This window comes from Acanthopagrus latus, chromosome 4 (assembly GCF_904848185.1).
Source record: "Acanthopagrus latus isolate v.2019 chromosome 4, fAcaLat1.1, whole genome shotgun sequence".
Classification (NCBI taxonomy): Eukaryota; Metazoa; Chordata; class Actinopteri; order Spariformes; family Sparidae; genus Acanthopagrus; species Acanthopagrus latus.
This window is the reverse complement of record NC_051042.1, coordinates 9,418,134-9,431,083: the sequence shown is the minus strand read 5'-3', so window position 1 is coordinate 9,431,083 and position 12,950 is coordinate 9,418,134. Positions and strand designations below refer to the sequence as shown.

The 12,950-nt window shown below is 40.9% G+C and overlaps 1 long non-coding RNA gene across 1 annotated transcript; it reads right to left on the bottom strand.

Moving 5' to 3' along the window:
* Positions 1–3,675: 3,675 nt before the first annotated feature.
* LOC119017937 lies at positions 3,676–9,406 on the bottom strand. The gene is made up of 2 exons (XR_005074604.1): positions 8,575–9,406; positions 3,676–6,473 (listed from the first exon to the last, which is right to left on the bottom strand). It is a non-coding gene; the product is annotated as an uncharacterized LOC119017937 (long non-coding RNA).
* Positions 9,407–12,950: the final 3,544 nt, after the last annotated feature.

Sequence of the window (12,950 nt, the reverse complement as noted above, 5' to 3'; positions counted from 1 at the left end):
CTGACTTTTCTCCAAAAAACTGCAAGCAAGAGCACCAATTGTGCCTCTAGTTTGTGTAATTATCATGTACACCTTATACGAAATGTACAAAGATGTAGCTTCATCTTGCTCTTCGTACGCCATCTTTCTCAAATTCCGAGGCAGAATTTGTTGTTGCTGATGACGTAAAGAGGTCAGTCGGAGGTGGCTCTATTACCACTGGTTAAAATGGGTACAGCGCCACCTATCGTAATGGTGTATGACATGCTTCTGCCAATAATTAGATTTTCTCACCGGCATGTACACTCAGACAATTGCAGTTATCCAAATGTGTAGCATAGTCAAACTAGGGCTGTAATCCGACTAAGCTGTGCATGTAAACACACTGAAGGAGAAACTGCACTAAAGACAGAAACAGAAGAGGTATCCTATCAGGGCTCCAGACTGTGACCAAATGGTCGCATTTTGCAACCAAAATTTGAGACCAAATTTTACATTTTGTGAATTTTTGACAGTGTTTTTTTTTTTTTTTTTTTTTATCTTAACAGCCGTAGTGGAAGGGGCATATCAAAGAATTTGGAATCTGGAATGACAGGTGGTGCTGTAAGCGGCTAATGTGTGGAGGGGGAGGGGGAGAAGAAGAAGAAGGTTTCACATTCAGCAAACAATGGCGAAAAGAACTCCACCAGATACGTGTCCGCTGCGTGGCAGAGCTGATTTACAGGTCCGCTGCGCTATGTATCTGCTCTGTCCTGTGTAATGTAAAAAAAAACCACTCCGACGTAGCAAATAAATCTCAAAAAAGAGACAAATACAACAAATGCAAGCTCTTCTACTAATCCTTCGGTTGGGAACACTTTGTGTTGTTGTTTTTATAACACATACCTATAACTGTAGTACTGAAAAATCAGTGGTAACGCAGTGGACATGTACCTGGTGGAATCTCGGGGTTATTTTCTCCCCGATAAGCCTAGTAGTGTGTCAGAGTCAAATCTTAACTCAGAGGATGAGCCCGAGTCTAAAGACTCAAGTGTGGCGCAAAAGGGCAGAAAATACTATTTTCATGAAGAATGGCTGTGTGGATTTGACTGGTTAAAGTATAACTGTGAATGTATACAAGTCAAACCTTAGTGTAAAAACATAATTATGTCAAAAGAGGAACTTCTAAGCTTAACCGTATTTTCCTTTTTGGGTCAAACTTATTTTCATTGGGAGTGCTTGGGGCAAATTAGCGATAGCATCAAAATTGCTATTTTTAAAACACTAAAAAGGCTCAACACAACATGAAACTTTGCTCATAGTATCACCAGGGTCTCTACACATGAACACAAGCACTGAGAACATTGTGTACACAGATTTTACTGAAAAGAAAGTATTTGAACAACTCCCCTTAGCTTGTTCCACTAGCCACCGTCATGGCAGCCAAGAAGTATCGATCTCCGAATGCGACGTAACCTGGAGGACAGTTAAGGTGGACCGCTACTGTCTTCCAGCAACAACTACCCACGCAATATCTCACATGACTTTTCCGGCTTTTGATTTTAGTATTGTTTCTTATATGAGGCTTCTTTTTCAACTTCAAGGTCAATATTGTTTTTGGCTAACAACAAAACAAGCTATAGGAGCGCTCCACCTTAACTCACCTCCATGTGACGTCACATTTGGAGATTGACACTTCTCACTGGCAGGATGGCAGCTTGCGGAGGAAACATCTGCTAATGTGAGTTGTCCAAAAACTCTCTTTTTAGTAAACTCTGTGCACAAACAATGTTTTCAATGTTCATGTGTAGAGACCTTGGTGATACTACGAGCAAAGTTTCATGTTGTGTCTCGTAGAGAGACGAATTCTGCAAATTCTGCAGTTGATACCTGCAAACTGTGGGGAACACGAAATTTGCAAGTAATGCTAGCACTACACAGCCATAAATAATGATGAAAGTTAGCCTATTTGACTCCATGCTCCACAGCTCGTTCCATGTGTCTTTCTTCCTCTCCACGCCCTTCCACTTCATCCAGCGGCCTTGCTGAGCTTGGGAGACTGCTTTGGCACACCTGGCTGCTTCCTCCTGGCGGCGCACTTCCTCCACCACCATGTGCTGCCGCTTGGTTGGGGTAGCCTTTTGCCATGTGGGTGTTGTTGCTCTCAAGCCAAGGCCCCCTCTACCATGTTGGACGTGCCCCTATATATGCCAGTGTCTACGGGCGGTCTTTGCAACTGTGACTGCTGCAGATGGCTTCCATTTCCTCCCCGTTGCTAGGGTTGGAGCAGCACCACTGACGAATGGATCCCAGGATTCTGTTAGAGTCATTCCCAGCCTTGATTTGGCACATTTGTACTCCTCCACCAGGCTGGAGATTGGTAGGGAGAGGGCTCCGTTGCCATACAGGCCAATGCTGCTAAGACATCTCGGTAGTCCAAGCCACTTCCTCATTTGTATATTCACCAGTCTCTCCAGCCGCTTGGCATGTGATAACGTGACCTCATAGATGGAAATTGGCCACATAAGGCGGGGCAGCAGTCCAAACTGAAAGCACCACAGTTTCAGCTTACCAGGGAGAGCAGTGTTGTTGATCTACTTGAGGTCACTGATAGTATCCTGCCTGAGTTGTTCCACCTGCTTCGAGTCTTTGTGTTCTGCGCTATACCAGCAGCCTTTTGATAGGCTTCTCCAGAATTGTTGGTAGTGGTTCGTTGTTGACGTGGAACCTCTCATTTGCAAGCTGGCCTTTGACAATGAAGATACTGCGGGATTTGCTGGGTTTAATCTCCATTCATGCCCATTTGATGTTTCCCTGGAGCTTATCCAGCAGGCGTTTGGTGCATGCGCTTGTTGTTGTTATTGTCATCATGTCATCCATGTACGCCCTGATTGGAGGAAGATGCAGCCCGCTCTTCAAAAGTTCCCCTCCAACCACCCATTGGGATAATGAGCTCCATTGCCATGGTAAACGCCAGTGGAGAGATGGTGCAGCCTGCCATTACGCCTATTTCGAGGTGCTGCCAGGCAGTTGTACTAGCCTGTGCTGTAACACAGAACTGAAGGTCCTGGAAGTAGGTTTTGACCAGCCTTGTGATGCCCACTGGGACTTGGAAGAAGTTGAATGCTGTCCACAAAATCTCATGAGACACTGACCCGAAGGTATTGGCAAGTTCTAGGAAAACCACGTGCAGGTCTTTCTTCTCCTTCTTGGCCATCTGCAACTGATGTCAGATGACATTTGTGTGTTCCAGACATCCTGAGAATCCACTTATCCCTGCCTTCTGCACTAAGGTGTCTACAAAGTTGTTCTTCTGCAAGAAAACCGAGAGCCTCTGGGCCACAACACTGAAGAATATCTTTCCTTCCACATTCAGAAGACTGATCTGGCGGAACTGGTCGATGGTTGAGTATTTCTGCTCTTTGGGAATCAGGATCCCTCCCACCCTTCACCCTGACTTTGGTATAATTCCTTTATCCCATGCCACTTTCATTAGCTTCCAGAGGTACTTTAAGACTTTATATTTATTATATATTTTTGATATATTTTTGTTGTTTTTAATGCGCTCATTTCATATTTAGCTGTTGGACTTTTGAGGGTCTCAACTCCTCAACCTCTGAGCTGAAGAGCGGAAACCCGGAATTCATGAAATCTATCAAAGACGTTGATATAATTGTACTGACAGAAACATGGTGTCAAAATGATTTGCTCACTCAGTGTCCTCCAGGATATAATGAAGTCTTGGTGCCCTCTGTAAAATTAAAAAAAAAAAAAAAAACATACACAAGGGCAGAACATCGGGAGGGATCTTGGTGTGGTATAAAGGAGATCTTTGCCATTAGATAAAAAGCTGATCTCATAAAACAAACATGGAAGCCTGTTAAAAGGCAAAACGTTGACAAATGGTTTGATCAAGAATGCAAGACCATCAGAAAAGACCTGAGAAAAATAACAAATGAAAAACATCACCAACCAGCCTTACGCATTAGATATAATGACATTTTAAAGAGGTATAAATGTACAATTAGGAACAAAAAACAAAATTATACCCACGTAACACTTGAAGATATTGAGAATGCTATTAATCAAAATCAGTTCTGGGATATATGGAACAAGTTCAATACAAAGCAACAGACATTACCCATCCAAAATGGTGACATCTGGAGACATACCAGTAAATCAAATCAATTCAGATCAATGTATTATACAAAAGAAACCTGCAAACATTAGAAGAAACAATTAAAGACAATCAAAACCCGCTTGATTTCCCAATTACTTGGGAAGAACTGACCACACCAGCCAAGAAAAGCTTGTGGTCCAGACAGCATTAAAAACAAAATGCTCAAATGCAGCACCCCAGAGAAGCAGGGTGCAGTGTTGAAGTTGTTCAATACTGTACTACAGTCAGGATGTTTTCCTGACATCTGGTGCAAAGGGCTCATCTCCCCCATTCATAAGAGTGGGGACAAATCAGACGCTAATAACTACCATGGCATCTGTGTCAGCAGCTGTCTGGGTAAATTATTCTGTAGTATACAAAAGAAAAGAATACTAGATTTCCTTGAGGAACACTCTCCTCATCTTGAGTAAAAGTCAAATTGGCTACCTCCCAAAACATGACACCATGACCATGTATATACCCCTCACACTTTAATCAACAAACATGTACACCAAACAAAAAATGATAAAATATTCACTTGTTTCATTGATTTATAGAAAGCTTTTGACTTTATTTATCATGAAGGGTTCTATTACAGGCTCCTACACTGCGGTATAGGGGGCAAAATGTGTGATTTGGTTAAATCAGTGTATTTGGATAATATGTGTGCTGTTAAAATTGGAGACAAACAAACCGAATGCTTCACCCAGAGGGGAGGTGTATGCCAGGGCTGCAATACAAGTCCGACTTTATTTAACGCAAATAAATGAGACTTGCTGTTGCGTTGGATCAATGTGCTGCTCCTGGCCTCTCCCTCCTAGACAGAGAGGTAAAGTCTCTGTTTTATGCTGATGACCTTGTTCTACTGTCTCCTTCTGAACAAGCACTACAGCAACAGCTAGACATAGTGAGAAGTACTGTCAGAACGGAGCCCTGGCAGTAAACATGAAGAAAACTAATGTTGTGATCTTTCATACACGCTCCAGATGTCAGGAGAACAAACACCAATTTACCATAAATAATCATATCATTGAATATAGCTACCTTATACATACCTTGGTATAACCATCACAGCATCAGGGAGTTTCAACATGGCAGCGAATGTACTTATAGAAAAAGCTCAAAGAGCCTTACATGCAATTAAGAGACAACTGTATAATTTCCAAATTCCAGTCAAATCTGGCTTAAAATATTTGATAGTGTCATCCAGCCCATTGCGCTCTACGGTAGTGAAGTATGGGGTCCACTCAACCTCAGCACTATACCTGCTGAGACAAACATGCAACAGAATCTTTACATGTAGGATTCTGCAGATACATTTTACACGTACACAGAAACACACCAACAAAAGCATGTTTTAAGAGGGGTGATGTGCTCAAGCTGTTTTTTTTAAACATATCATGTCCTGACACCAGCTTTGTTCTTAATACATATACAGAAAGAAAGCAAAAAAAGCTTGAAAGAAAGTCGAATTTGATTTGATTAGATGAGAACAAAGTAGTAGTTGTACCCACTAAGCTCAGAACACAATCAAGCCTGCTGTACATTTGAGCCGTAAATCCATAAGGATTAACACAATCCAAATGTCTCTAGCAATGTTCTGTGGGGTGGTAAAGAGGTTGGCTCAATTAGTTCAGCCACCTGTCTCTATATAATGGCAGGAATGCACAAACCTGCACAGGTTAACATTTTCTATTACAATACACAGATTCATTAATTGGCAACACTGAGTGTACTAGAAGCAGATGTATACATAATTATGGTGATATTAGTTTATCTACTGCTTTATATGAGTTTTCCATGTGTTTGAAAAAAATAGTTATATATACAGCCAAATAATTCTGCATTGTCACTGACTTGATGGATTATAACACAAAGAACACATGTTTTTTCCCCCAGGAGGAACCTGAGTTACTCTCTGATAGTGACTATGAAAGTCCAGTCTACCAGAGAAGGAGAGGTGGGTCTGATACATTTATCCGGCATGGTGATTAAGGGGATTAAGATAGTTGTCTTGTAATATGTCGTAGGCTTGGTCACCAATTATTTTCTTACTGCAGTAACTTTGAATATCAGTTTATTTGTTTGGGTTTTGGCGGCTGTAGCTTAGCGGGTAGAGCAGGTCGGCTAGTGATCAGAAGGTTGCTGGTTCAAATCATAGTTCCGACCTGAGCTGAGATGCATGTTGATGTGTCCTTGAGCAAGATACTGAACCCCAAATTGCTCCTGATGTGCGGTTGTGAACTTGCATGTCAGCCTCTGGCATCAGTGAGTGCCCTCTGATGAGCTGGCGACTTGTCCAGGGTGTACCCTGCCCTTGCTCGGAGACAGCTGGGATTGGCTCCAGGAACAACCCCTGCGACCCCATAAAAGGGATCAAGCAGTTACAGACAATGGATGGATGTTTGTTTTGTTTTATTTTTTCACTTTTTTATTTGTTCTATTTCTGCTCATCCCAAAATGCAGGCACGTAATTAGACACCACCAATGGCTTACACATAGCCACTGGTGGTGTAAGTGAGTGCACTCTCCCTGATGTTTTGGAGTACCATCCAAGGGGCCACCTCTGCCATTGTAAGCAGTAATGAACTGCCAACTCTCAGCTGAACCTTACTTGAGTGATTGAGTGGATCAAATAATAGTAACAATATGGGAGTAAATAATAACATTAAATATATTTAGTACTGAATTTATAATTACTTATATACTGCATGTTTTCCATTCTTTTGTGCATAAGAGCATGCAATTTTACTTTCCAAAAATGAAAGTGATCAGGAGACAGAAGGTATTAGTCACAGGCGTGAAAATGACAAAGAGCAAGAAATTTCATTGCCTCAAAAGAGAAGTTGGTTAAAACACTTTTTTTTTTTTGTATGGGGTGCATAGTAAGTAATATAATTGGTTTTGTTCTTGGCTGTCTTGTACTTCATTTTGGCAGCTTTTACAGTGGAATTTCACCACTCGCAAGGCCTATGATTGTATTGCTAACACAAAACGCCAATCAGATGCAACTTCTGTCCCAATTTGTATATTTTTTATCAGTCCGTGGAAGCAACCTGTAAACTGTGTTTAGATAGAATCATCATTTTTTTCGACCCATAAGCCACAAGGTGCAGGTAGCACTTGGCAGCCAAGTTTAGTTGTTTGAAGTATGCCTTCTGATTCTGTCTTTGGACACAAATGGAAGGCAGTACTTCCACCTACCTCATCACGTTCAGTCTAGCTTCACCCTAAATCCTATAAGACAGTCTTTAAATTGTCTAAAGTAAGCATACTTAAAAGTTGAAACTTGTGTGAAGTTGCACTTGGGACACATTGAACAATTAAGGTTCGCTTTTTAAAAATTAAACAGTTTGACTATAATTCTTTGAGGTTGATGATATGTATATTTATCTTCCTGCCTAATTTTCTGTTGTTGTATTTTCACTTGCTCATTCCTGTTTATTTGGAGGAAGATGAAAACTAAAAACTGCATTTTTTTATTTTGGTTCAAGAGGATCAATTATTTTGAGGTTACTGGCTATGATGATTTGGTTGGAATGCTGGTATATAAAGTACAGAATGTGCTGTAAATTTCACCTTTAAGGAGCATCAAATGAATGCACACCAAGATTTAGCATCCAACACTTGTTTTTGGCTGCATTGCGGAGTACAGAACAGATGTTCATGTTTTTGTCACACGAAGCAAATCATCTATGACAATCGCTGTGAAATTAATTCAGTTAAACACAACTTTTTAATGTGGACTTGTTTGCTTGCAGTACATTCTCAAGTCTTGCATTTTACTTGCAAATGGCAAATATTACACCAAAAGGTTTATGTGTCACCTAGGTAAATGTCAGAGTCACAGCTTGCTTTAGCTTCAGTGTGTTTGTGGAAAACTACAGCATGTCATCACCATCAATGTCTTTATTCAGTCAGTGGGGACGCTGCTGAAAAAAACCTGACAAGCAGGTTTTAGTTGTGTGTTGCACGTGGTGATTGCAGGTAGGTGTAAGAGGGGAGAGGGATCTTCAAAGTGTTACATTACAGTTCTTCACCTGTTACTCACTGACTATTCACTTTATCAAAACAAAGTCTCCAACAAGACAGTGCTATGCATGTGGTTCACCATCACCACCATGTGGCGGCTATAAAAATAGAATACAAATCCACTGCAGTGTTTGTACAGACTGGGGGGGGGGTTACGCTACATTTTCAAGCGCTAAAAAATTTTACTTTGGTGTATGTATTTCCAAGGTTGGTAGCTTGACCTCAATCTTCATAATGTAGTTGAAACATATTTTTAGTCTCTGGTTAAAGTGTGGCAGAACATACTATCTCATGAGAATAACAACAAATTCTAATGATATTATATTTTCTTTTGGGGAGGGATGGAAGATATTGTTAAGAAAAGAAAATGGATTGCCTTTTTGTGACCTGCAATTTTTGTTAGTCACATTAATTCAGTTACTTACTGTCACAGAATCTCAGGGAGACCCAGAGGCAAAGAGTGGAGCGGATCTGGAGGGTGACCAGGGGCAGGGGTAAGGGAAAGTAACAGCAGAGGCTTCTGCCTCGACCGCTGATGAGGCACTGGGCAGCGGGACCTCCATGGAGTTGGGCAGCAGTGAGGACGAGGAGCAGCACAGTTGAACAGCTTGATTTTCGGCTCTTTGCCTGGAAAGCAGACAAGAGCAGGTGGCAGTAGCAGTGCACAGCAGCAAAAAGCTGTGGTCCAGTTAAGCAGTTGTACATGGGTATTTCTCATTTTTTATTTTTTTTTTGCCTTTCAAATACATAAAAATTAACCTTTTGGATGAGAAGGGAGGATGGGACTACTTGTGCTATTTGTCAGCATGCTATTATACAGAAGATGTTTAGTTCAGTCTGTATAAAATGTAAACCTAGCTGAATGATTTACAGCAGTATTGTGGAGTCTCTGTTACAAAAAGCCATGGAGCCACAGGGGGTTAAATCATGTGTGGCAAGCACTTTGTTGGCTAATACTGATGGGAGAAGTAAAGAGTGGCCACAGTAAAGCTACTGTAGGCTTATTCATAGAATCACAGATTCAACCACAGCTGTGGCTGTTCTCTGAGCACCTAACTGTAAAGCAGTGATCTCAAACTCAAATAAGCTTAGGGCCACTCCCAGTGATGTTATCTTGTAGGAGGGCAACTTCAGCATTTAAGTACAAAAGCACAATATTTCTAAAAATTTGATTTTTATTTCCATGATTACCATAATAGTACAAAAATGTAAACAACGGTATGCATACATTTATAACTAGCTTATAACTGCACAACTATTTTCCTTATTCTTAAATAACTTATTGAAACGAAAGATGTATTTGTACTTTCTTCCTTACCAGACTCCTGTTAGCACCTCTGCTCATATTTTCTTCATATTTAATAAAAACAAATGCACACACAAGAATACATCTATATGTACATTAGTTTTTAATAGTGTAAATCTTTTTTCCTTAGAAATAACTTATTCAAACCTTGCACTAGGCTTGCTGCTGTAGTTGGTGCTACCAGTGTTACACGTTGGCTTACACCAATTTAATTACTTGCCCACTGTCATTTTGCTTTTAAAGAAATCAATAATCTGATGATGGACACTATAATAACAAAATGCCGGAGGCGTCTATCCAGTGCTGCAGAGATGTGGAGACAGTTAGGAGAACTGAATGGTGAGATGATGGTGGAGGATTTTTTGTCATAGTGAAATGTAGAAGTGCCTGCTTGGCAATATGTTGGATTTAAACTCAGTCATAATAGAGAGTCTGATAACTTTAATGAGGGAAATGGAGTTATTACCTCATTGAGAAGTTGGAGGCATTTATCCTGTTGCCTGCAGCTCTTTATGTCATAGCTCATTCCTCTTATTTTCCAATAGACTAAATAAAAACTCAGATAATTCAAAATGGATATGCTGTCTTCAACTGTCGAAAATACCTGCTGTTTTGCTCTGTTGATGCATTTTTGTTAAACAAGAGTGGTACCAACTGAACATACTGCATTTGCAATAAAGCTGTAGTCTAAATTGATCTGCTTGTGGGCTGGAGGGAGGGGGAGGGAGTTTGCAGCTATGAGCCAGGTTGAAGTAAATGACAATTAAACCAGAGGTCTAACTAAAGCTCAGATCTGCAGCTCTGGAAAGGTAATATCATGTTAATTAGTGGATAGTAAGAAATTTAAAAACAAACAAACAAAAAAAACACTTTGCACTTTTTCTGTCTCTCTCATGCTGCCTAGCCGGTGGTAAACCTACTGCTGTGGCAGTGCACAGGTGTGGCTAGGTAATTCAATATAGCAAGATGGCAGAGAGGACAGTATGAATTTTGTGGAAATATTCTTATTAGTTTGAGATTTTTATATATATATATATATATATATATATATATATATATATATATATATATATATATATATATATATATATACATAGGTACTTGCCTAGGGCACCACCTAGTGAGGGGCGCCAAATATGCAATGAGAAAAAAGTATTATTAAAATTATGATGTCTATTTTTCTACAGTTTTTGCCACCCCTCTATCTACAACAATACTTTGACATTAAAAATAAATGAAATGTAAGTAAAAGAAATGACGATTCTCACTGCAGCTGTTACAGGTCATGGTCACAACATGCCAGTGCACTAGTGATGGAAACGGCAGTTCTTTTTACTGTACTGAATCTCTAGAATCCATTCATTAAAATTATTCATTCAAAAGATTCGTTCATTGAATCGTTCACTGCTCTCCAACTCCCTGAACTGATAAGCAGCCAAACGATCCGTCATTCAGTTAATAATTCAGCCCTGAGGTTCACGTTCACTTACTGAGGGACGGTGCGCAATCATTCGCGGGAGACGCAGTGCTGCTCTGAGTGGTATACATGCACTAAAATTATTACACGGTTAAAGTGTCCTCTGTGCACAGTAAAATCACTTAACATGATGCTACACAGATGTTAGCATCACAGCACTAATTTTAGCAGTACGGTTACTGAACGTGAATCATGAGAATCATGAGTGAGAGACACAGCGCGACTTTCAGCACAGTATGTGAACGAGAATCACGTCCTCAGCGTCAGTTCTCTGCCTGCAGTAGGTTCGCAAATCATGAACAAATCACAGGGCGAACGTGATTGACGTCCTGGCACCCCTCGTTCATGAACGACCTGCTGAGGACGTGAATCACGTTCGCGCTGTCACTGAATCAGCGTGAACGTGATTGACGTCCTCAGCAGGTCGTGACTTTTACTGTGCAGTAAAATCACTGAAGATGATGCTACACGGATGTTAGCAACATGGTGCTAATTTTAGCAGTACAGTTACTGAATGTGAATCATCTCCTCTGCCCTGGGTGGGTGAGTGACACAGCGCCATTTTCAGTAGGGTACGTGAACGAGAATCACGTCCTCAGCGTCAGTTCTCTGCCTGCAGTAGGTTCGCGAATCATGAACGAATCACAGGGCGACAGTGTGAAAGTGATTCACGTCCTCAGCAGGTCGTTCGCGAACGAGGGATACCAGGATGTGAATCACGTTCGCACTGTCACTGAATCAGCGTGTACGTGAATCACGTTCGCGAACTTGAGTGACGGCAGCTGCTGAGAATCACGTTTGCAAACATGAGTGACTTTTACTGTGCAGTAAAATCACTTAAGATGATGCTACACGGATGTTAGCAACACAGCACTAATTTTAGCAGCAGGGTTACTGGATGTGAATCATCTCCTCTGCCCTGGGTGAGTGACACAGCGCCATTTTCAGCACAGTACCTGAACGAGATTCACGTCCTCAGCGTCAGATCTCTGTGTGCCGTAGGTTCACGAATCATGAATGAATCACAGCGCGAATGAGAATCACCTCCTGACAGTTCTCTGAGTGAGTCGCGGCAGTTCCACTCCCGGCCGGCATGCTGGCGGCTGAGCTCAACTGAACTAAGAAAGGAACGAATCAGTCCATGAAGTGATCCCGTTCACTTCGTTCACTGAAAAGATTTGTTCGTACGAACGACACGTTCACGACCAACACAACACTACAGCGCACATACTGATGAGCAGTCAGCTAGTCGGCTGTGTGTCGGCAGGTCACAGCTACGGTCCATGGAAAATGAAACAGCAAAAGCCATCCGGGGCGCACTTTCTAAAGCGCAGAGAAGAAGAGAGGGAGAAACATTCAAAAGAGAAAGGTATCATTAACAATAGCATTAACAATATAATGATGCAAGCTAGCAGTAGCATCGTGTCATCTTACTAGTAAGCTAACTTTGAGCAGCAATGAGGGTGTGTGACATCCCGCTTTGTTCGGCTTGGTTAGGTCGTTATTAACATCAAGTCTGCTGCAAAACTGTCACAATATAAGACCGTCATAAGACTGGTTCAGACTGCTGGCCTTGGTTGGCCTTAACTTGGCTGGCTGTTTTTTGAGAAAAACTCTGTACAAGATGATGCTAGCTGCAGTTTAGAGCACTTTGCACATCATTGTGTGCTATGAAATAAAAAAATTGAGTGGACTTGAAAAGTCTATTATTACTGTCCATATAGCTACATTAGATTAGATTCCATTTTGGATTTGTATTAATTTTACTGTCAAGTTCAAGTACAAGTACATGTTGACTAAAAAATGTGCCTTTTTAAAAATAATTTTGGTGATTTTTTTTTATTAGTATAAATCATTAATGTCTACAAATATTAATCAATACCTTCACTGTTATACAGTACAGAGACTCCAAAATCACTATACACACCAAGGGACTCCTCATGGTCATACTCCAACGGCTGTTTTGTAAAAATGTGCCTTTTTATAATTTTGGTGATTTTTTTTTATTGGTATAAATC